Source organism: Halichoerus grypus, chromosome 13 (assembly GCF_964656455.1).
Source record: "Halichoerus grypus chromosome 13, mHalGry1.hap1.1, whole genome shotgun sequence".
Taxonomy (NCBI): Eukaryota; Metazoa; Chordata; class Mammalia; order Carnivora; family Phocidae; genus Halichoerus; species Halichoerus grypus.
Window position 1 is genome coordinate 75,773,519 of NC_135724.1, and position 20,944 is coordinate 75,794,462.

Sequence of the window (20,944 nt, forward strand, 5' to 3'; positions counted from 1 at the left end):
CTTTCTCCGCATCCTCACCAACATCTGTCATTTCCTGACTTGTTAATTTTAGCCATTCTGACTGGTGAAAACACCTCAGCTTCTGTTCTAACGGTAGACTTTCTTTACACCGATTCTTCTCTCCTGTTCCTCCTGCTCGCTGCGAGGTGTTCCCTGTCCCCAGAGAGCTGGGCACAGTTTGTGATTCCCTATATATGGGCTCATGTACTGTCTCCCCTGTTCTGGGAGCTCCACAGGGGTGAGGATGATGCCTGCCTGCTTCGTGGCTATACCCTGGGCACCCAGCATCGTGCTTGGCACTGAGTCGGGGGTCAAGAACATTTTTTGGAATGAATGAAACAGGGAGCTAGTTGAGCCTTTCGAATGGTCAGTGCCCACCCCACCTGGGGAGCAACCATTTACTATATGGTAAGAGTATAAAAGGGTCCCGAGACCAGAATGTTTGAGAAGTGATAGAGTAACTACAGATGGAGTAGTCAGGGGGGAGACTTCTCTGCGGAGGTGACATTCTGCTGAGACCCGAGCCCCAAGGGCCACAGAGAAGTCAACAGTGTGAAAAGCAGAGAGACATACGTCCCAGGCAAAGGGAACGGGAAGTGCAGAAATCCTTGGGAGAACAAGGTAGGTGGGCTAGAGGGACAGAAAGGTGGTGGCCTGGCTTCCCAGAGTCTAGGACAGTGCCCAGTGTATAGGAAGGACCCAGTGAATGGTTTCTGGGTGAAGAGTGGGGGAAGGAGAAAGGGAAAAAGGAGCTGAGAAGACACCAGCCAGTGTCTGGAAGCCTCCAGGAGGGTAGGAGGAAGTTGTCTTCTGGTTAGGCATCTTCTAATCCTTCGAGGACAGGAGGGCCTTACAGGTCCCCTCAGTGGACTTGTTTCTTTTATAGAAGACACTGAAGGCCAGGGAGAGAAACAACTCCTCAAGATCACCGAGATAGGACAGCCATGGAATTAAAACCGGAAGCCAAGACTGCTTGTCTTGGGCAAGTGTCCTTTTGGGTTATATAAGGTGCAGGACATATCAAGAACTCTGTGTGGGGCTGGGGGTGGGGGTGGCGTGTGTGCAAGTTCAGCCCTGGAGTGCTGTTCTGGCCACGGTCCCCCTGCTTCTGCCTCCTCCCACTTCAGGCTCCTCTCATCCCCAGCCCCGTGTCCAGAGCTTCTGCAAGACCCCTGAGCTCTACCCCTCCTCCATCCTTGACCAAAAGGAGGGACTTGCCTCTCCTGGGTCTCAAGTTCTGCCAAGCCTGGGAGTTCCTGATTCTTCTTAGTACACCATGAGCAGTGCAGGCCAGCCTCTACCTTGTGGCTCAGGCTGTAACCTCTTCTGGAGTGCCCACCCTGCCCTGCCCACCATCCATATCCCCATCTCCACTAGAACCAGTCTGATGAATCTTGGAGGAGCCATTCTGAAATATTCTGCACTGCCATGGCTATTTTATCTCAATTGATTGATTTTTCCCATCTTTCAAGGCTTCCCTCATATGTCACCTCTTCCAGGAAGCCTCCCTCTACTGCCCACCCTCACCTCACACCCCCTGACCTCTTCTGTGACAGCTCCCTTGGTGTCTGTCCCACCATCTGGTGCTAACTTAGAATGAGATGTCAGGGGAACACTTGTGAGGCATTGGGCTCTGTCTCAGCTCTGCGAGAACACTCCCTTGGGACATCCCATCAGGTGAGAGTGCTGTCCCCATTCTACAGAACAGGTGGAGGCTCAGAGAAGACGAGTTCATCTCCAAGGTCTCACAGCGGGTAAGTACAAAGCTGGGATTCAGAAGGAGGTTTGTTGGGAATCTCAATCCTAGGGCTGACTCCAAGTTTTTAAAGATACTCTGAGAGACTGCTCCCAGCTGCCTAGAAGACTGTTTTGAGAGAGATCCTGAAGATGCGTCCAGGTTCCCAAAGAGAGATAGGTGATCGACTAGCAATGTCTGCCACGGTAGCTGCAATGGAGAGCAGTAATGTGTGTGCCATGTATTTGCCAGCCTTTTACCCATACCCTAAACTCTTTCTCCTTTTTTTCTGTCTCCAAGGAATTCTTTGCTCCCAACAATAAGAACCCAGATTTTCTCTGGAGCACTGTCTGAGGCAAAAATTAGGCTATTCTTTTTTTTTTTTTTAAGATTTTTTATTTATTTGACAGAGAGAGACATAGAGAGAGAGGGAACACAAGCAGGGGGAGCGGGAGAGGGAGAAGCAGGCTTCCCGCCAAGCAGGGAGCCCGATGCAGGGCTCGATCCCAGGACCCTGGGATCATGACCTGAGCCGAAGGCAGACGCTTAACAACTGAGCCACCCAGGCGCCCCAGGCTATTCTTTAAAATATCGTTAGTGGTGATGGTTACGCAACAATGTGAAAGTATTTAATGTCACTGACTTGTAACACTCAAAATGGTTAAGATGATAAATTTTATCTTGTATTTTCCCCACAATGGAAAATAAAGAGAAATGCCCCCATCATGTTGACTTCTAAGGTCAGAGTCTTGAGAAAAGGCTGAGAACCCACTCAAGCTCCTCGAAAATGCCACGGGCTCCGCCCCCCCCCCCCCAACTACATAGGCATCCCTCCTGCCTCTTAAGCAACAGTCATCCTCTGGGTGTAAGTCAGTTTTTAATATCAAAGTGGCATTTACACGGAAGCTACATTCATCAGTAAAAACAAAGAGCCAAGTTCACACTCCATTGCTGGATCCATGTAAAAATCTGGTCTTTAATCTGTAGCAGAGGATCTATCCCCACATGCAGCATCCCCACACAGAAAGTGTCTTCTCTGGTTAAAGTAAAACAGTGGGTCCCTGGATAGACTCTCAAGAAGGATCTTTGGGATCCTTTGTTGGGATGGGACCAGTCCCCCACCCCAGGCATCCCCTGAGCGCAGTATGCCACCAATCCCCCAGCTCATACGGTCCCCCTCTCAACGAGTTTGATGTTCAGTGGACTTGACCCCAGAGTGAACATCAAAGGCCTGAGTCGAGGAGGGGTAAACAGACTGCGCCTACTTGGGGTCGGCTTCCTTTGGTATTAAGTCAAGGACACACATATGTGCACACATGGACACACACTCACACACACACTCGCACGCAGAATCCTGGACTCTCACCACCATCATCTGTCTTAAAGGTGGCCTAGTCCCTCTTCTTCTGCCTCCAGAAGAGTTGTTCCCTGCCATGACACATTTTTCCCTTCCTGGGACCAGGCTCTGCCTCTCAGAAGCTTATTCCACATGTGTGTGTCCCCCTGGCAGCCACGCAGGACAGGTGAGATTTTCCTGCAGACTTGCAGCCCGTGAGCACATCCCCTCAGAGCTTCTCCGGGAGCCGCATACCCCCCAGGGGCTGCGGTTACCCCCTTTCAGGGCTGGTTAGGGATCCTGTTTATCTCACGATAGATTTTAGAGTCCCTTAGCTTTAGGTTCTTATCACTTGTCTAAAATTGACCAGAACTCATTATAAGCTCCTCAGAATTCCATCTGGGCTGAAATGGCCAAACTGTCAGCCTGAAACTTAAATCCAACCCTTCCCCTCCTCAGGTCACATCCATAGCTCCCCACTGCCCTTAGGACAAACCCCAAACTCCCTGGCAACATGGCCTGGTGCTTGTCCATTTCCCATCTGTCTCCAGCTACATTCCCCCATGAACCTTCCAGAACCTCTTCGACCCTCTCTGATGCCCAGAACTCTGTGTCTGCCATTCCCACTACCTGGAACTCAGCCCCATCACAACCAACCGGCTTAGGTGTCTCCCATTCAGAAAGCCTGCCTGCCTGCCTACACTCCACTCTACCCCGCACCCACCCGATACACCAGCATGAAATGTCCTGAAGAGCAGAAGGTTCAATCAGCACTCCTCCCCAACGCCGAGCACCACGCCTGGCATGAACTAGGTGCGTAGCAACCTTGCCCGCCTTCTGGGTGCTTCCACAGCCCCGCCCAGCCCTAGCCCAACATCCGTCTCACTGCATTACACGTTAACTTCTCCATCTCCCCCACTGAGTTATACAAGCATCAGATGGAAGGGCCCGTAGGTGGGTCCCAGCACCCAGAGCAGTGCTGGGCACACGGTAGGTCCTCAGCAACATCAGATCTTTGTAGTTGAATAAAGAATTTCTGGGAATGCCAAGTGCCTGAGCTTCGCGCTTCGCGTGAAATGGGTGAGGCGGCCACTAGAGGGCAGCAGAGAGGTGCTCCCCCACTGCCGCTCCATCCACCCGGACCCGGGTCCCTGTGAGGACCCTGGCGGCTTCCCCAAGCCCTTCCTGATGCATTCTCCTCTCTTGTTCCCTTTGCAGCTCAGGCCTCCCTTCAGGCCCCACTGCCAGCTCCACTAGATTTGCTCCGAGCCCATGGCTGTCAGAGAAGCTCTTGGCCCCAGACCAGTGCTCAATGACCCAAGCAACCTGCCTGCAAATCTCCAGGCCAGCCTCTGACCCTGTCTCTGAGCTGATCCAATCCTCCAAGCCCCGCCGTGAACTACCCTCTCCCACAGAACCGGACTACCAGACTGGGCCAGCAAAATGGTCCCTCTTCCCATCCCTGTCTCAACCTGATGCTACCTTTTACCCCCATCCAGGATCCCCTGGCCCTGAGGCTCTCCTCTGCTCCCAAAGGACCCTCCCCCAGCCCTGAAGCAATCCAAACTCCCTTCCAGCCAAACTCACATCTCAGTGCATACACTGCGTAAAACACGGAAGAGGAAGCTGAGCTAATTTACACTAAGGTGTAAATGGGTGATGGAATCTGAACCCTTCTAAATATTCAGATCTAAAGCTTCATGTCCTGGGACTTCCAAAACCCTAAAGTCCCCAAATCAAGGAGTCTAGGTCCTGGCCTGGTGACCGACGATTCCATGCATAATGGCATATCCTCTGTACACACCAGACAGGTGTTTTGTTGTCCACAAGAGTTTCATCCACCTGTTTGGACTATGGCAGCTATAAGGTTATTAAAAAGAACCAAAACCCAAATGCAGATTATTAGAGGTTGATGGGATATGTCCAGTGGCTAAAACCCTGGACGGCTGACTAGGCTTCTGACCCCAGCCTCGGTGGGTACCACTCTGCGCACGCCTGGGCCACACCCCTGCCCTAGCACCTCCTTTAGAATCCTTCGATCTTTACTGACTACAGATAGCTCTGACCAGAGCAGACACCAAGTCCCGCACTACCAGCTACACCCCTGCCTGGGTTAGTCAGTTTCCAGACCTGCGTTAGCCCCATCCCAGCCATGCCGACATCCAAGCTCTTAATAGTAACAGTAACAAGGAGTGTTAGACCTGTTGTTAGTCAGAAAGAAATCCACAAGCCGTTAGTTTCCGCTGAAAGGAACAGACCAGGAGAGCAGGAGTTAGTCAAGGTGAAGGAGAGGTTAATTAAGAGCCGGTCAGAGCCAGGCCGGGAGCCTGGCGCCCCCAGATGGGCAGGGTTGGCTGTTAGTGGGCAGCCCCCGAGGGGCAGCCAGGGCGAGCCAGGGATTAGCTGGGTGAGAGCAAGAGTTAGTGCCAAGGAGCCAGAGATTAGCCCACAGAGACAGACCAAGGTGCCTACTGGAGGTGAGGCATAAAATCACCCCCAGGTGTGGCCCTGGCTTAGCGGCTGGCGGGCTCTGGGGAAGGCAAGCTGGGGCAGGGCCATGGGTGGAAACAGGACAGGGAGCCGGGGATGAATTTCTGGCTGGCCTGAGGGACTGCAGGACCCGGTGGGGCCCTGGGGTTCATGTCTTGCTTCCTACTTCCTCCCCCTGCGAACCCCTGAACACAGGGTAGGTCTGTTTTCTTCCCTGCTTTCCCAAGCTTCTTGATGTGGACAGCACTTCTCGATGATTTCCGGTGTGAAAAAAGGGCTCATATTTCCTTCCGGTATGGGGAACTCAGCTGTACCATCTTCAGGGAAGGGAAGGGCCCTTCTAGCCAACTGCTGTTGTAGGAAGGGCCCTTCTCACTGATCTCTTGGCCTTTCCTTCTCATGCCTAGTGATAGGGTGAGAAGCCCCTCTCTTACTGACTTCTGACTTCCGGTGTAAGAAATGCCCCTCTGGCCGACTTCCTGTACTAAATGCTCCACTCAGTGATTCCCAGTGTGGCAAAGATCCCTTTCGTTGACTTCCTATGCAGGGAACCCTCTTACTGACTTCTGGCGTGGGCCACGCCCCCCTCCGCTGACTTCCGGGGCGGGACACGCCCCCTCTGACTTCTTGTGTAGGACATGCCTCTACCGGCCGCTCTCCGATGGAGTCAATTCCGGCCTCGTTTCCCTCCAAAGAAGGACACACAGGCCCCTTCTCTCTGCCCCTTGGCTGGGAAGAGCCCAGTGTTCCATGCTCTAGACCCACAGGCCTCCACACTCACACCCCAGAGGTCTCCCTGGTCCCGCCCACTCCCAGTGGCCGCCAGACTCCGGCACAGAGGGGAGATGCTCGCGCTCGGAGGCCGGCCTCCTACATCCGCATGACCGCCTCCTCCTCTGGGCCACTGGTGTGGTTCATAGGGCCGTCCCCTGCCTTAGACCTGGCCCCCGGTGGACTCTGAACTCACAGCCAATCGGGGCAGCAAAGTGGGGCATCTGTCTGCAGGACCAGCCCCCAGGAACTCTGCTTGCCAAAAGGAGGGGTGCCCAGAGCTCGGCAGGGCTGGGGTTAGTAAGAAGAGAAAACGAGGTTAGTAGGGGCTGGGTTAGTAAGTCAGAGCACAGCACCAGCGGACGGGGGCACCTCAGCGGACACACACAGGAGTCACTAGGAGAAAAGGAAGAACACACACAGGTCCATTAGTTGGTTAAGGGATGGGCGGGGTGCAATTGAGGCACTCCCAGGTTAGACAGGTTAGTAATCGAACAAAATAGCTGCCTACGGAAAAGAAAGCTTGGAACGAGGAAGAATGTGGGGGAAGACAGGGTTCAAAGCGAGTGTCTGGCCCCAGGCAGAAGGGTCTGTGTGCAGAACACCCAGAGGGACTAGGGCCGAGGCAGGGGACGTGATCAACCAGGTTTTCTGGGCTTCCCACCCCTACCCTCGCCCTTTTTTTTTTTTTTTAAGTATCTGCCATGTGTCAAGAACTTTATAGTCATGAGAATCCTCACTGCAGCCTGTGAGGTGAGGATCATAGTCCCCCTCTGCTGCTGAGGAAACGGGTTCAGAGAGGTTAGGGGACTTGCTCAAAACGCTTAGCAGGAAGTGGCAGAGTTGGCGAGCCCTGCTTGCGTGCCCTGTCCTGGAATGTGGGTCTGCACAGAGACCCCAGGCCACGGGCAGGGCCTTCTGGAGCACCGTCTGCCCCCACGTCCCAGCCCCTTGAAAGGCCCACGAGCTGCAAGGTTAGTAGGGTCTAGCTGCAGGGGGTTAGTAGGGCATGCTCGGGCCTGGTTAGTGGGTTAGTTGGTTGGCGGAAGGCCAGGCACCTCGTCACACGCCACAGCGTCCCGGCCGAGCCCTGAGTTAGTAGGTTAATCACACCATGCAACACTGCCCGGGCCCCTCAGCGGCAGCTCCGGAGGCCTCGCGTCCCCACCAGCCAGGGGGCGGGGCCTGACCAGGGCAGGGGGTCCGCCTCTACGCTCCTCAGCCCCACCAGAATCAAGCCTATCCCGTGGACCCCGCCTCAGAGCGTTTTTGCTTCCTGATTTCTCAGCAGTGGGCTTCAAGGGCCCTCCCCCTAAACACTTCTTCAGTTCCCCTAAAAATAGACCCTGCTGGTCCTGGCCGGAAACCCCCGCCTGGTTCTGGTCAGCCCCTTCCCAGAAGGCTGGATCCTGTCACACTCAGGCACGCACGCACACACACGCACACACACCAGCATCTTCCCACAAAAGGGTTGATGCCCCAGTGGCCTCAAGTCCAGAGGTGCCATGTCCCGTGGACATCTCCTCCACCACGTGCCAGGCTTCCGGCTACTCCGACCACTGGCCTGCCTCCCTCCCTCGCCTCCCGCCACACCAAAACTGCATAGAGCTCACCTGACTCCTGGAACCGAGTTCCAACTCCCCGGCCCCTCCTGGTCTGCTGCCTTTCCAGCCCCTGCTACAAAGCCCCTGAGTGTGTAGGGCTGTGTCATCTCCTATCCCCGCTGTGGTTTCTCCACAGAAGCCCCACCCGATGGCCCCCTCAGTTCTAAATGATGCCCCATAAGAAAAGGGCTCTGTTGCCATAAAAATGGAGAACACTTAATCCTGTCTGTCCTTGAGTACTCACAATTCCCATTGGCACTTTAAAGGCTCTGATAAGTCCTGCATTTTAGAAACTGGTTAAATTCGAACTCACTTTTTTTTTTTTTAAGAGCAATGACACCTCCTAGGACTTACTTGGGGACTCTCTTCCAGGGACCTGGAAGCTGTCAGCTAAGCCACATCTTTTTCATCCTTCAAGGCCCTGGTTGGTTCAGCCTTGCTGGGAAGCCTGTCCAGGTCATTCTGGGACCTTACTCCCACCCCCAAGCACTCAGAACCTGTGCCTCAGTGGACTCTTCTCTGCTCCCTTCTCCAATGCTCCAGTTCCAAATGCTTGGCCGTGCCATCCTGAAGGTTTCAGTCATGGCCAGAGTTTCCCCTATATCCCCCCTGCAGGCAACCAGCACAGGAAGGGGCCCACAGTAAGTGCTCACTCCTGATGAGAGGGTACCCCAGGAGGCATTTGGAGCTACACGGGAGGCAATAAGTGCAGCCACCTCCCCAAGCTGATTCGAGATGGATATTAAGAAAACAGGCAGGGGAAGTGCCTCTGGATCAGAAGATGCTGAGTTGGTTCCAGAGCACCGAAAATAGATAAGCCCTAAATCTCAACCCCCAAAGGGATGGGAGCATTTCGTGAGCAGCCTGCCAGGAGCCTGGCAGTGTGCAGGCATGCGCCTTCACGGACTCCTCCCTGCGCCCCCCAGGCGAGCAGATGGCTCCTATTCCAGATCAGACATCGGACTCACAGAGGTGAGGTGACTTGCCCAACGTTGTGCAGCGGGGGACACACCCTCAGGCTCCGAAGTCCAGGCCCTTCCCAGGACATCCTTCTCCTGGGGCTCCTGCTCGCTGCCCTGGTCCAGCCAGTTCCATGTGTCCCTAAAGCACCGGGACCATCCTAGCGCGGTGCCTCCCACTCTGAGTCCCTACTTCCTGAACCTCTGCTCTCCCTTGCTCTCCCCGTGGCTGTGGGGCTGGTGAGGGAAAGATGGCCCCTGCTTTCCACATTTGTGGTGACCATCTGTGTGGACTAGATCGCGTCCCCCCAAATTCATAGGTTGCAGCCATCACCCCCAATGCGACCGTATTTGGGGACGGGACTTTTTACAGAGGAAATTAAGGCTCAACGAGGCCCTAAGAGTGGGACCCTTCTCCGATAGGACTGGCATCCTTAGAAAAAGAGGAAGAGACACCAGATCGGTCCCTCCTCCTCCCTCCCCCACTAAGTGCGCACAGAGAAAAGGCCGGGTGAGGACACAGCGAGAAGGTGACCATCTACAAGCCGACGAGAGAGGCTCAGGAGAAATCACCCCTCACTCGAACCTGGATCTTGAACTTCCAGCTACAAGAACTATGAAAAAACACATTTCTGCTATTTAAGCCCCCCTCCAGGGCTGTGGTCTGCTGTTAGGGCAGCTCAAGCTAATTCAGGCTCCCTCCCCCGGCCCAGGAAGAGAACACCCAGCTTTTAAACTTGCCTACGGAAGCCCACAGGCTGCTCCTGGGCAAGCACTGGAAAACCCTGCCCCCCAGCAGGGCTGGACTGAATGGAGAATGGAGATGGGCACAGGGAGGTAAACGTGCAGCCGTGCGACAGGGGAGGGCTGCCTGTGCCTGGGGCCTGTCCTGCCTGCCTAGCCCCCCAAGGACAGAATCAAGGATCCATGCAACAGGGAGCAGAGATCTGAGGTCCAGCTGGGGTGACCTGACCCCTCGAGCCTGGGAATAGGCTGGATCCAGGCTGTTCCCTTTGGACAGTGGGAACAGGGCCCAGTTTCTGTCTCCCTCTGGCAAGCTCCCCTGGCCTGGGCCTCCTCATCTCTCGCAAACCCTCCCCTTTCAGGATAGCACACCTTCTGCCCCTCCAGCTGTCCCCCAGAACTTGACCACACTGGGGGGAAAGTCCGGGCTCCTCCCAGACCCTGACTGCCTCCTCCATGTGACCATCAGGCAGAGGAGAAGCACAGAAAAGCCTCATCCAAAAAGCACCCACAAAAATGAGAATCGCTCAAGGCAAACGGCGCAAGACAGACTCCAGCTGACGGAGACCACGATGCTGTGTCTGCCCTCCCTCCCCCTAGGCAGCTCCACCCTGACTCCCATCCCTGTGGTCCCGCCCCATCCTGGAGGGTCCTTCGGGACCCAGCCTTGGTAAGGGTGCCGTCAGCGGGGCCTTGGCCGAGGTTGAGCTCTGGCTGGCCCGAGCAGGGCTGCAGAGAGCAATCAGGTCGGCACAGGGTCAAGAAGTAGCCTCCAGGCACAGACAGTAAGGTCCAACAGGCGGGGTCCAGCTGGACACAGAGGGTCGGTGGGCTGCCGGCCTCCCTCACACCCCTCCCTCAAGCTGCCCTCCAGAGCCAGGGCCTGTCCTCAGCTGAGCGCCAACCAGGAGGGTCCTTTATCCACAGGAGGCTCCATCTTAGCAGTTGGGAAAGATGAGGTCTTTGGGGGAATGGTCCAGAGTTCCAGAAAACCACCAAAGGCTGCTCCCTGTGCCCCTGTGGCCAGAGACCAGAGTCACCAGGGCTCCAAAGAGAAGACCGGGCCAGGAGTCCTGGGGATGCGGCCAGGCAGAGCCACCTGGGGGAAATGCAGCAGGTTAGGATGAGGGCACAGCTTCCATCCCCAGCATCCCACACCCCCCAACCTAACCCTACATCTGAGGGGGGACACCGTCAGAGACCCTCAGTCTCCCTAGACAGGGTGGGGATAAGGGCTTTAGACACTAATGACTTTTAGAAGAAACTCAGGAATAGTTTCTCCACCCTGGCGGGGCTAGCTCAGGGGACAGAAAAGCGATTAAGAGGAGCCGGGAGCAAGGCCAAGGGCATCATGGGCAGAAAGGGGGCAGGGTTCAGGTGGGCAAAAAGAGCCTTCAGAGTCCCCAGGAGGCTTGGATTCCCTTTACAACATTCCCACGGAGGGGACTTCTGCACCACCCTCCCCCAGTACACACACACACACACACACACACACACACACACACACACACACACACACACACCTCCCAGGACGGGGAGCTCACTTCTTCGCTGAGACTGCGATAAAGCATATTCTCGTGTGAAGATCTGAGAGGGTGGAACCGTGTCTCTGGTGTTCACCTCTGGATCCCCAGGGTCTAGCTCGGAGAAGGTGCTTGGTCCGTGTTTGTGCTGAATGAAGGAACGTACCGAAAGGTCTGCCATAACCCACCCACGGTGGCCTTGATTCGGTCCCGCACACCCCCACAAGACCACGCGAGCAAGCCTTCCAGCTACTGGGCTCCCCATTTCCTAGCGGGGGGGAACGATCATCCCCCATAAAACTAAGCTCAGTACCGCTTCCTTCCCCCGTGCTTACCCAGGCGTACCTGGCAGCGCCCAGCCAACACATGGGCAGTCAAGGCCCAGCTCCCAGCTCCTTTCCCATGCAGAACCCATCCTGGAAGACAAAAGAGCGAACCACACCGCAGGAGAAAACTGTACCGAGGCCCCCTCCCCAGGCCCTGGCCTGGCCAGAAGTCTCTGCTAACAAGAAGCCCCCCCACCCCCGGGGCCAGAGAGGCTGGGCCCAGGCATACTCCCCTCTGCTCCCCTTCCTCCCATCCCAGAATGTCCTCGGGATAAGGGGGGCTCCCTCACCCACCTCCTTGTTCCCCAACAACAGCAGAAAGGGCCCCAGGACAAAGGAAGACAAATTCAGCTCGGCAACAGCTGAGTGGAAGCAGTGAACAGAGTCAGGAATCCAGAGTTCTGATCCAGCTTTGCCATCCTGTGTAGCCCTGGGAAGTCTGTCCCTCTCTCTCTTTCTCTCTCTCTGTGCCCTGGGATCCTTCCAGCCCTGCATTCACCCAGAGTGCACAATACTAACCCACGTGTGAGGCAGTGGAGAGGAAATAGGGGCGCCCTACAGCTCAGCCCTGGATACTTTTCTAACCCCATCAAATGCCTGCGAATCCTGACCCAGAATCCTCTCTCGGTTTTGCTTCTGGTAACAGCTAAGCTATCTTCATCGGCTGGCAGAGCTGGGCCAGGAAAGTCAGGGCGCCTCTCAGTGTGTGTTCAGAGCTTGCTCTGGGCACCTGGGACGCAGGGCACCGGTCCAGATCTGGAGGAAAGAATGTGGCCCTAGAGTCACGGTGCCGGCATCCCCGTTCCCCTGCCAGGTAAAGGAGCCCTGGGCCAAGTTTTATGAATATGATGACAAAGGGCCAGCACTGACAGGAGCCACCAGGAGTCCCCAGTCCCCTCCTGACTCCTTCTGACACCAGATCTACGGGTTCTCCAGATGAGGTCATTAAACTCAAGTCTACAGCAGTTCCTGATGGTGGAGGTGACAACATTCTAACCTCCGTGCCAAAAGAGGGGTGTGACGATCACCCTCTCTGGGGCCCCATGAAATGGGGACAAGGTCTTTGTGACCTACAGGGCTAGAAAAGCTGATCACCCACTTCCCCTCCCACGTGGGGATTCTGAGGTTCTACACTTTCTTGCCAGACCGACAGAGGGCAGGCGGGTAGGCTGCAGGCTGGTAAGTTGGAATACTTATCTGCAAGACTGCTTCCATGGGAGGGTGGTCAGGAATGTTCAGGAAGAATTCGGAAATCCCCTTCTCTCTCCTCTGTCCCAGGGCCTTGCTGTCCTCTGTAAATAGACCCTGGACTGCTCAGAGGAGCATGGCTTGCCACAATGGCCCTTCCCCTGGCTCTGTGGACCCCGATATCGATAAGGCAATGAAGGTTTCGAGGGAAACGTCAACCCCTGGGTCAAGCAGCAGCTGTCTAGGAGGGTAGACAGGAAGGCAGGGGTGTTATGCACAGACAAACAGGTGAGACTATGGCTCCCCAGCCCCACGTACCCGATGTGCAACTCAGTGTTCATTGTTCTCCAAGGTTTAGCCAGGGCCTGGCACAGGGTGAGTGCTCCCAAAATTGTCTTCACCCGTTGAGAAAAACTCTGTGTAACACCGATGTCCCAGAAACAGGATATGCCTCCTGGAATGGGGGTACATTTACCCCAGTAACACAGATCAAATTAAAATCCTGTCCTCGTGGATAGATAAGCAAACAGTCGTACGTTCGTATAATGAAAGCTACGCCTCAGTATAAAGGAACAAACGATTGTTACATTACGACTTGGAGGAACCTCGAAGATATAATACGGAGTGAAAGAAGCCATGTACAAGAGACCACATGCTGTCTGACTCCATGTACGTGAAATGTCCAGAAAAGGCAAACCTACAGAGACAGAAAGAAGATTAGTGGTCATCTGGAATCAAGAGTGGGGTGGTGGAGATAAGCAGTAAGTGGGTGTGGGGAGACCTTACTGGGGAAGTGGAAATATCCTAAAATGGATTTATAACAGCAGGTGCACAACTTGGTACATTTGCTAAAAATCATCAAACTGTGCACTTGAAATGAAGGTTATGACATTTACACCAAGCTTCCATAAAGTCAGACCCAAAAAAGGATTGAACTACTGATCCATGCCATAACAAGTATGAACCTCAAAACATTATCCTTAGCAAAAGAAGCCAAACACAAAAGATTCCATATTAATGGAACTTTAGAAAACCCAAGTCTAGTTTCTAGGCATAGAAAGCAGATCAGTGGTACCCTGGGCCTGGGGCTGGGGCCAGGAAGGGATTGACAGTGAAGGGACATAGGGGAATATTTTGGGGTGCTGAAAATGTTCTAGATGTGGATTGTGGTGATGGTTACGCAGATGTCCACATCTGGCAAAAACACATTGATTGAAATGTATGCTTTGAATGGGTGCATTTTGTTGTTATATAAATCATAACTCGATAATGTTATTTTTCAAAACTTCTTTAGAGGTAATGACAGAGGATAAAAATCGAGAAGATCCAGATCAAAGGTCAGACAGAGACCTCCGTGTGGCCCCAGGACCTTGGCGTCTAAGCTCCCACTTAACCCCCACGGACCCCCCACTGCAAGCCAAGGTCAGGGGCCCCAGCAGGGAAGCTCTGCTTGAGGGATTGGACCCCAGAGGATTCTAGAGGTCCCTCCTACCTCTGAAATTCAGGGGGTTTCCACCCAAATGGATGGCATAACATGACGCTGGTGTCTGTTACCCCAGGGGTGCACAGAAGGGTCACCTTGGTTCCTCCTTTGATGCCCTTAGGGTCGTGGTGGTCACGTTGACATGTCTGGAGCCCCATGGGTGGGCAGGGAGATACGTCCAGCTGTCACTAAGAGAGAAATAAAGAAGAGTAGGGGAAGAGGAGATGCCAGGGTCAAGCCAAAACGGATATCCTCAGATGCAGATCAGAAGCAAAACAGGAGAGGCACCTGGGTGGCTCAGTCGGTGAAGCGTCGAACTCTTGGTTTCGGCTCGGGTCATGATCTCGGGGTCCTGGAATCCAGCCCTGAGTTGAGTGGGGCTCCGCGCTCAGCGGGGAGTCTGCTCCTCCCCTTCTCCCTCTCCCTCTGCCCCTCCCCCCACTCATTCTCTCTTTCTCTCAAAATAAATAAAAAAATAAAATCTTCAAAAAAAAAAAAAGGAAAGAAAACAGGCCGGCGCCAACCTAAACATCCTAACGCATTGGACAGGACGTGGTTTGGAAGGCACGGGCTGCGTCCTGCTGCGTCACACCGAGCCAAGTGCACCACGGCCCTGGGCCTGTGTTCTTACCCACGAAATGGGCTAATAACGGTGCCCACGTCACGGAGCTGCCGTGAGGATCACATGGGATGATAAATACTACCTATTAGCACGCATGCTATTGTTTTCTTACACTGTTAGTACTACCATTGCACACACGCCTCATTAACACCATCGTGGGATATCCCTGTTCCCCCCAAACTCTGTGCCGTTCCTGGTAAGGGGGGAGAGACAGCTGCCCCGGGAAATATGCATTTGGTTGCATTTTAGGGTCCCTCTGGGTTCTTGGGTTTTTGTTTTTATTTCCCTGACTCTGGAATAAATTGCTGCTCAGAGAGCCGGCATACGGGAGATGTTGGCCTAAATTGCTCTGGATGAGTGAGTGCCGAGAAATAACGGGAACCTCCTGGGGATAAGGCGAGGGAGAGGCGCAAGAGCCGAGCTGAGGGAAACAGACGCATCTGCAGAGCTGTGGAAAGCCCCGTTTCTGGAAAAACCCAAACGGGCCACACACAAAAGAAGAGCTTTGAAATTCAAGTCGCCCTCACACAAGGGCCCCCCACCCCCCCACCCCCGAGCTGCAGGGGGAGGGAAGAGAGCCAAAGGAGGAGAACGACGGGAAACCAATGTGTATTGAGAACAGATGCTAACTGGGGGCACTTTCACCTACCTGTCAAAATAATAAACGGGGTTTTCTTGTCCCCATTTTACAGATGAGGACACGGTTTCGAGGTGTCTCGCTCCAACATCACCCAGCCAGAAAGTGGTGCAACTGGATTCTAAACAGGCTTGTCGATCCCCAAACGGGCGGAAGACTTGTGTTCAAATATGGGGTGGGGGTGACACGGGAGAAGACCCCGGGAAGGTACGTGCATACTGCAAACACTGCATTCAGCAGCCTTAGTACTACTGTGGGGAAACTGGCCCACGATCGCTAAACCACGCCGGGTCCTTTGATTCCAGCTGCTTCCAGGGTCTCGAGACAACTGATTAAGTTGACATTTAGGAGAGGAGGTGGTGGAGTGTAGTAGAGTTAAACACACGTTTCAGAGTCAGAGGGACCCAGGGTCAAGTCCTGACTCTCCTTCCAACTGGCTGTGTGATCCCGAGCTAATCACGCCACCTCGCTGAGCCTCCGTTTCTCAGCTGGAATGCCCAATTCCCAGCCTTTCCATGGGGGTCTCCATGAGGCAGCACCCAGCAGAAGCCTGGTAAGGAGTCACGAAACTGTAGAGGCGATGGTTATCATTCATTATCTACTCCATACCCTTGAGGACACAATGGTTCAGTCTGTCCTTCCCTTCCATGACTCATCCAGCTTCCATAGGGGCCCACCTGGACCCCAAGGGCGGGGGGTGGGAGGAGGGGACACCTGCCTCATCTGATCTGATCAGCCTGGAGAGGGACCCAGAGACAGATGTCACTCTCAGCCTGCCTTTGCCTCTGCCCCCGTGTATCTCTGGCTATTGTTCTACAGAGATCCAGCTGACATACGAGCCAGGCCTCAGAGACTAGGGGAAGGATCCCCTAGGAACAAAGGACTAGCCTATAAGTTATTCACCAGCCCACTGAACTTACACAATGGACCCAGTGCCCCAGAAACACCCCCCGCCCTCTGCTCAAACAGCCCGAGGGTCACCCAGGAGAGGAACCAACAGCCCCAAGACAAATAAAAGCAAATAACTAGGGATCAATACAAGACTCAGGGGCCATGCAAGTGAACTCAGCCAGGACACAGTGTGCATACTAAGCAGTAATATCTTTATTAGGCTCCTACTGGCTGCAGGCACTTTATACATACTGCTTCACAGCCTTTTAAGGCAGGGATTATGATTCCCACTCTGCAGATGAGCGGACTGAGGCTCAGAGGAGGGAAATTACTTCCTTACGGAAGCTGACCTAAAAAGTAGGTGACCTGGGCGGAAGCATGGATCAGATCCAGAGAAGGGACCTTAAAAGTGAAGATTAAAAAAAAAAAAAAAAAGGAAAACTGGCAGGTCCAATAAAAGGGAATGAGTAGAGTACGTCTTTTCCAACCTTTAACAATCATCATGCATTTTATTAAACGTATTAAATTCGTTTTTAAAATCACCCAAAATGACAAAATTCTCATTTTTAATGCAGGCATAGAAAGTGGGTCTCCTAAAGCTCGCGTAAGGAGTTACGGTTCTTTTTGGGCGCTCTGAAGACCAGCTCTCCCCCTCCCCCGCGGGGAGGAGTGGAGAGACAGGCCCCAAAAAAGCAACAAGAAGGATGCAGGGTAGATTTCAGAACCCTTCTCAACGGCAAGGGTCATCAAATAATCAAATGCAGGTGTGGCGGGGCATGTTATCTGGAAAATTCTCTCAACGTGAAATTAATAAGAGTCAGTGCGGGATGAGTTCAATGCCACCCAAAGCTAGGCACTGGCAAAGTGTCCCGGAGGAAACCATTCTGCCCGGACTGCGACACGGTACGGCACTGCGGGGGTAGAGGTCGGGGTACTGTTCCCTCCACCGACGGTCTGACCACCTGCTTGCGGAGTGGGAGGAGGGGTCTGAGTAAACATCCAGATGCCCAGCCCCACCCCAGTCCTGCTGACTCATCCCCTGGCCACGTGACACGGACATCTGCATATTTGAAGCAACGCCCCTAAAGTCTGAGAACCGCTGTCCTCAGGTTTCCCTGTCTGTCAAGTGGAATTACTCATCCCCGCCTCCCCACCCCCCCACCCCCCACCAAACCCAGGCGATCGCTAAGCTCCCAGGTGCTCCCAAAGCGGAATGCGCTTTGGAAAGTAAAGCCCTGTGCCCAGAACCAGCGTTCTGCCCGGGGTTGGCGCTCAGTCTGGGGTCGGCACCGAGAAAAACAAAGCCTCTTCCCGCACGTTTTGTCGCCTTTCTCTCCCCGCACTACTGCCTCCCTCCCTACCCCCTTCCCCCAGCAGCAGGTGGGGGCGTTTTCCCCGCCGCGGCACTGCAGTGGGGTGTGCGCGCCAGCAATCCCCGCGCGCGCGGCAGCCGCTGGTCTGGGGCCTGGGGTGAGGGTAGGGAATCCAGGCCCCCCAGGCGTCCCCCTGCAGAGTCCCAGAAGCAATTTCTCTAGCCCAGGACCCTCCGCGGAGGGGACAGGAGATCTGGCATCTCCCTCTTCAATTTCCAGCCTCTCTAGAGTATCCTTCTCCTAGAGGACGGAGAAGAGGTGGCAGGGGAGCTGGTGGGTTGAGGGCTCCCCAGACGCTTCTGGGGATATAAACTGGGCTTTAGACTCGTACATATCTGGATACAAAAATCACTGGATGTGTGACCTTGGACGTGTACCTAACCGTCTCCGGATCTGTGTCCTCATCTTTAAAATGGGGTTCTTACCGCCTCGTGGGACGGTTGTGGTAATGCGTGCGAAGCACTAAACATGTTGGCATAAAGTAAGCTCTCTATAAACTGATGTATTATTCTTATCGTTATCATTGCCATTACTCTTCTCAAGGAAGGTGGTTTTCCTGTCTTCCCCATCCCTTTGGACCCACCCAGCACGCCGCACATCTAGAATCTGAATCCCACCGATGGAACCTGGGCAGGTACTGAGCGGTGGGCTCGGGATGAGGGAAGAGGGGCTCAAGCACCCCACCCCCACCCCCAGTTTCGAGACCATACGGGCTCTGTCCCAGGCTTGGCCAGTGAGCTGCCAACCCGGTGGGCTGAGAAGGTCCGGGGTCCCCTCCCGTCTGGCTGGCAGCGGGGGGAGGGGGGGTGTGTGTGGAGGGTCTTTGTTCGCCCTCGGATCACGACTGAAGACCCCCACCCGCACTGGACTCCCAGCGCAGCCTCCCCTCGGTCCCCCAAGCCCCACCCAGGCCCAAGTCTTGGCCGCACCCGACAAGTGCGGGCGGCAGAAGCTCTCCATCCAGCAAATGAGGGGCACTCCGGGCAGCCTTTGCCATCCCCTGAACACACTGCATGGGACCCCGGGACCCACCCTCGACCCCGACCTCGGAGAACCGAGGCTGTTCGCGGCGCGAGGACCAGGACGCTTAGGGAGGGAGGGCTGTGAGCACGGGGCGGCGGCTTACCTCGGGTCCGCCGTTCTGCGGCGCGAGTGCAGAGGGCTCTTTGTGCCCGGGCTCACGGCGCAGAACTGGGGGAGCCCCTGCAAGCGCCTCCCCTCGCAAACTCCTCCCCGCACTCGTCCGCAGCCTCCCTCCCTCCGGTCCCCCGAGCACAGCCGGCGTAGTCTTTGTAAGCTGCTGCAGCGCCCATGAAATTTTAATGCGGGAGCTGCTGGCGGGCGGAGGCGCCCCACCCCCGGCCCGCTCGTCGGCCCCCCTCGCGCCTCCGCCGCCCCCCCCCGGCTGCAAACCCCGCGGCCACCCCTCGCCCCCTCCCCCCCGGGGGTCCGGGCCCGCGAGCGGGGCAGGGGGGAGAGCGCGCCGCCACCCCCGCGGCACAAAGGGGCGAGCCGGGCCTTCCGCATCCCCGCCCGCGGCGCTGCCATGGCAACGCTTGCGCGGCTGGACTCCGCCCGGGGCGCGCGGACGGAGAGGTGCGCGCGACCGCGGGCCCGGGAACCCAAGCCCGGAGCCCCGCGTGATGGGAGGACCCAGGACACCGGTCCTGGAGCACCAGGTGCTTCACCCGCGTGGTCTCCGAGTATGCTTCTCAGTTAATCCTGCTAGATGTGTCCGCGCTTATGGTAGAGTCAAGACTCCAACCCCTGCCCATGGCTTCATGCCCTTGTGTGTGCCCCACCACCCCTCGGCCTAACCGCTTTTATAGGTTTGGGCTTTTATTTTTTGAACAGCCCTCTGCTTAGTACCTACTCCTCCGTAGAGTAGCGATGCTAGAAAACGGTCCTAGACCCGGAGCGTCAACATCACTTGGGAACTTGGGAGAAGTGCAAATTCTCAGGTCTCACCCCAGTGCTACTGGGTGGAAAACTTTGGGGTGGGGTCCGGAGACCTGTATTTGAGCAAACCCTCTAGGGGATTCTGATGCACATTCAAGCTTGCGCACCATTGTGCTAGACCGTTCCACTGGCCTCTCTAACCAGCCTGTCCTGGGGTTCAATTTCAGCTTTGTCCACGTCCCTTAGCAGATGACCTTGGACACAGTTTCTGAGACTCGGTTTCCTAGCCCATAAAGTAGAGGTAATGATGGAATCCACCTCATAGGGTTATGTGGATTAAATGTGGAAATGCGTGGGAGAGGCGTGCTTAGCACAGTGCCCGGCACTTAACAAAGGCTCAAAACACAATTTTTATTATTATAATGCTATGACATTCATTTAATTTTTACACTTCTGTGTATATCATTTATAATCTTCATTGCTCAGATAAGGACACAGACTCAGAGAAGCTCTGAGAGCTGCCCACAACCACAATAGGGGACCCCGGCGGGATCTGAACTGACCACTCCAGGTTCCAAGTTTGCTGGTTGTCTTCCATACTGTCCATCTCCTCCTGGGACACCACCTCACCCCTGATTTGGTCTTCAGGAAATCCAAATCCCATTCAACAAACCTACAGTACTTCTCCAATGTGCCCAGCCCAAGGACATTGCAGGAACCCTAAAGATCCCAGGGGAGGTCCCAGATACTGCCCCCGCCCTAGCAGAGCTAGCAGTCCTGCCCGGGAAGTAGGACTCACATGAAACAGCTAGAGAAAAGGCAAGATGGGGTGTGGTCACAGCATTGCCCAGAAGACACAGCCAAAATATTGCAATTACCAGCTCTACCACTTTCCCCTGGATCATCAGACCACGAACAAAAAGGAAGACTTATTTAAAGTATTCCCAAGCCACCCTGTTTTGTAATCTGTCCTCAAATTCTCCTGAGTATCAGCCTATCATTTCCAATATCCATTTGGATAAAAAAATCAAGGCACTTGTCTGCTCCCAGATTTTCAACACTTCTCCTTTTCCCTGGGGCTTCTTAAAGATGAACAATAATGAGCCCATGGTCCTATTTCCAAGTATCTTTTGTTCTAGGGATAACCTTTCAAGGAGAGCATTGAGAGAAAGGGTTGGGGGTGAGGGGGGCAGGCAAAAGAAATGATCATGAGAAGCTAGTGGGGGCTCCCTGTGAGGGGACCATGTCTAACTCAGGTGGACTCAGGGTGAGCCATAAACTGAGTACCAGAAGGAGGGGCCAGACCCCATATCCAGCAGACACCAAAACCAGCCTGAACCCACCTGGCTGTCCTCTGCCCCAG

General features: G+C 54.7%; 1 long non-coding RNA gene across 6 annotated transcripts; it reads right to left on the reverse strand.

Moving 5' to 3' along the window:
• Window positions 1-2,595: 2,595 nt before the first annotated feature.
• Window positions 2,596-18,971, reverse strand: LOC118543810 (uncharacterized). 6 transcript variants are annotated; one of them, XR_004921262.2, is made up of 7 exons: window positions 18,809-18,969; window positions 14,169-14,347; window positions 13,264-13,373; window positions 12,995-13,130; window positions 11,508-12,780; window positions 11,163-11,310; window positions 2,596-10,738 (listed from the first exon to the last, which is right to left on the reverse strand). It is a non-coding gene; the product is annotated as an uncharacterized LOC118543810 (long non-coding RNA). The 6 variants fall into 6 exon arrangements; XR_004921263.2 differs by having other exon boundaries at window positions 14,255-14,347; window positions 18,809-18,966; XR_004921259.2 differs by having other exon boundaries at window positions 12,995-13,373; window positions 18,809-18,971.
• Window positions 18,972-20,944: the final 1,973 nt, after the last annotated feature.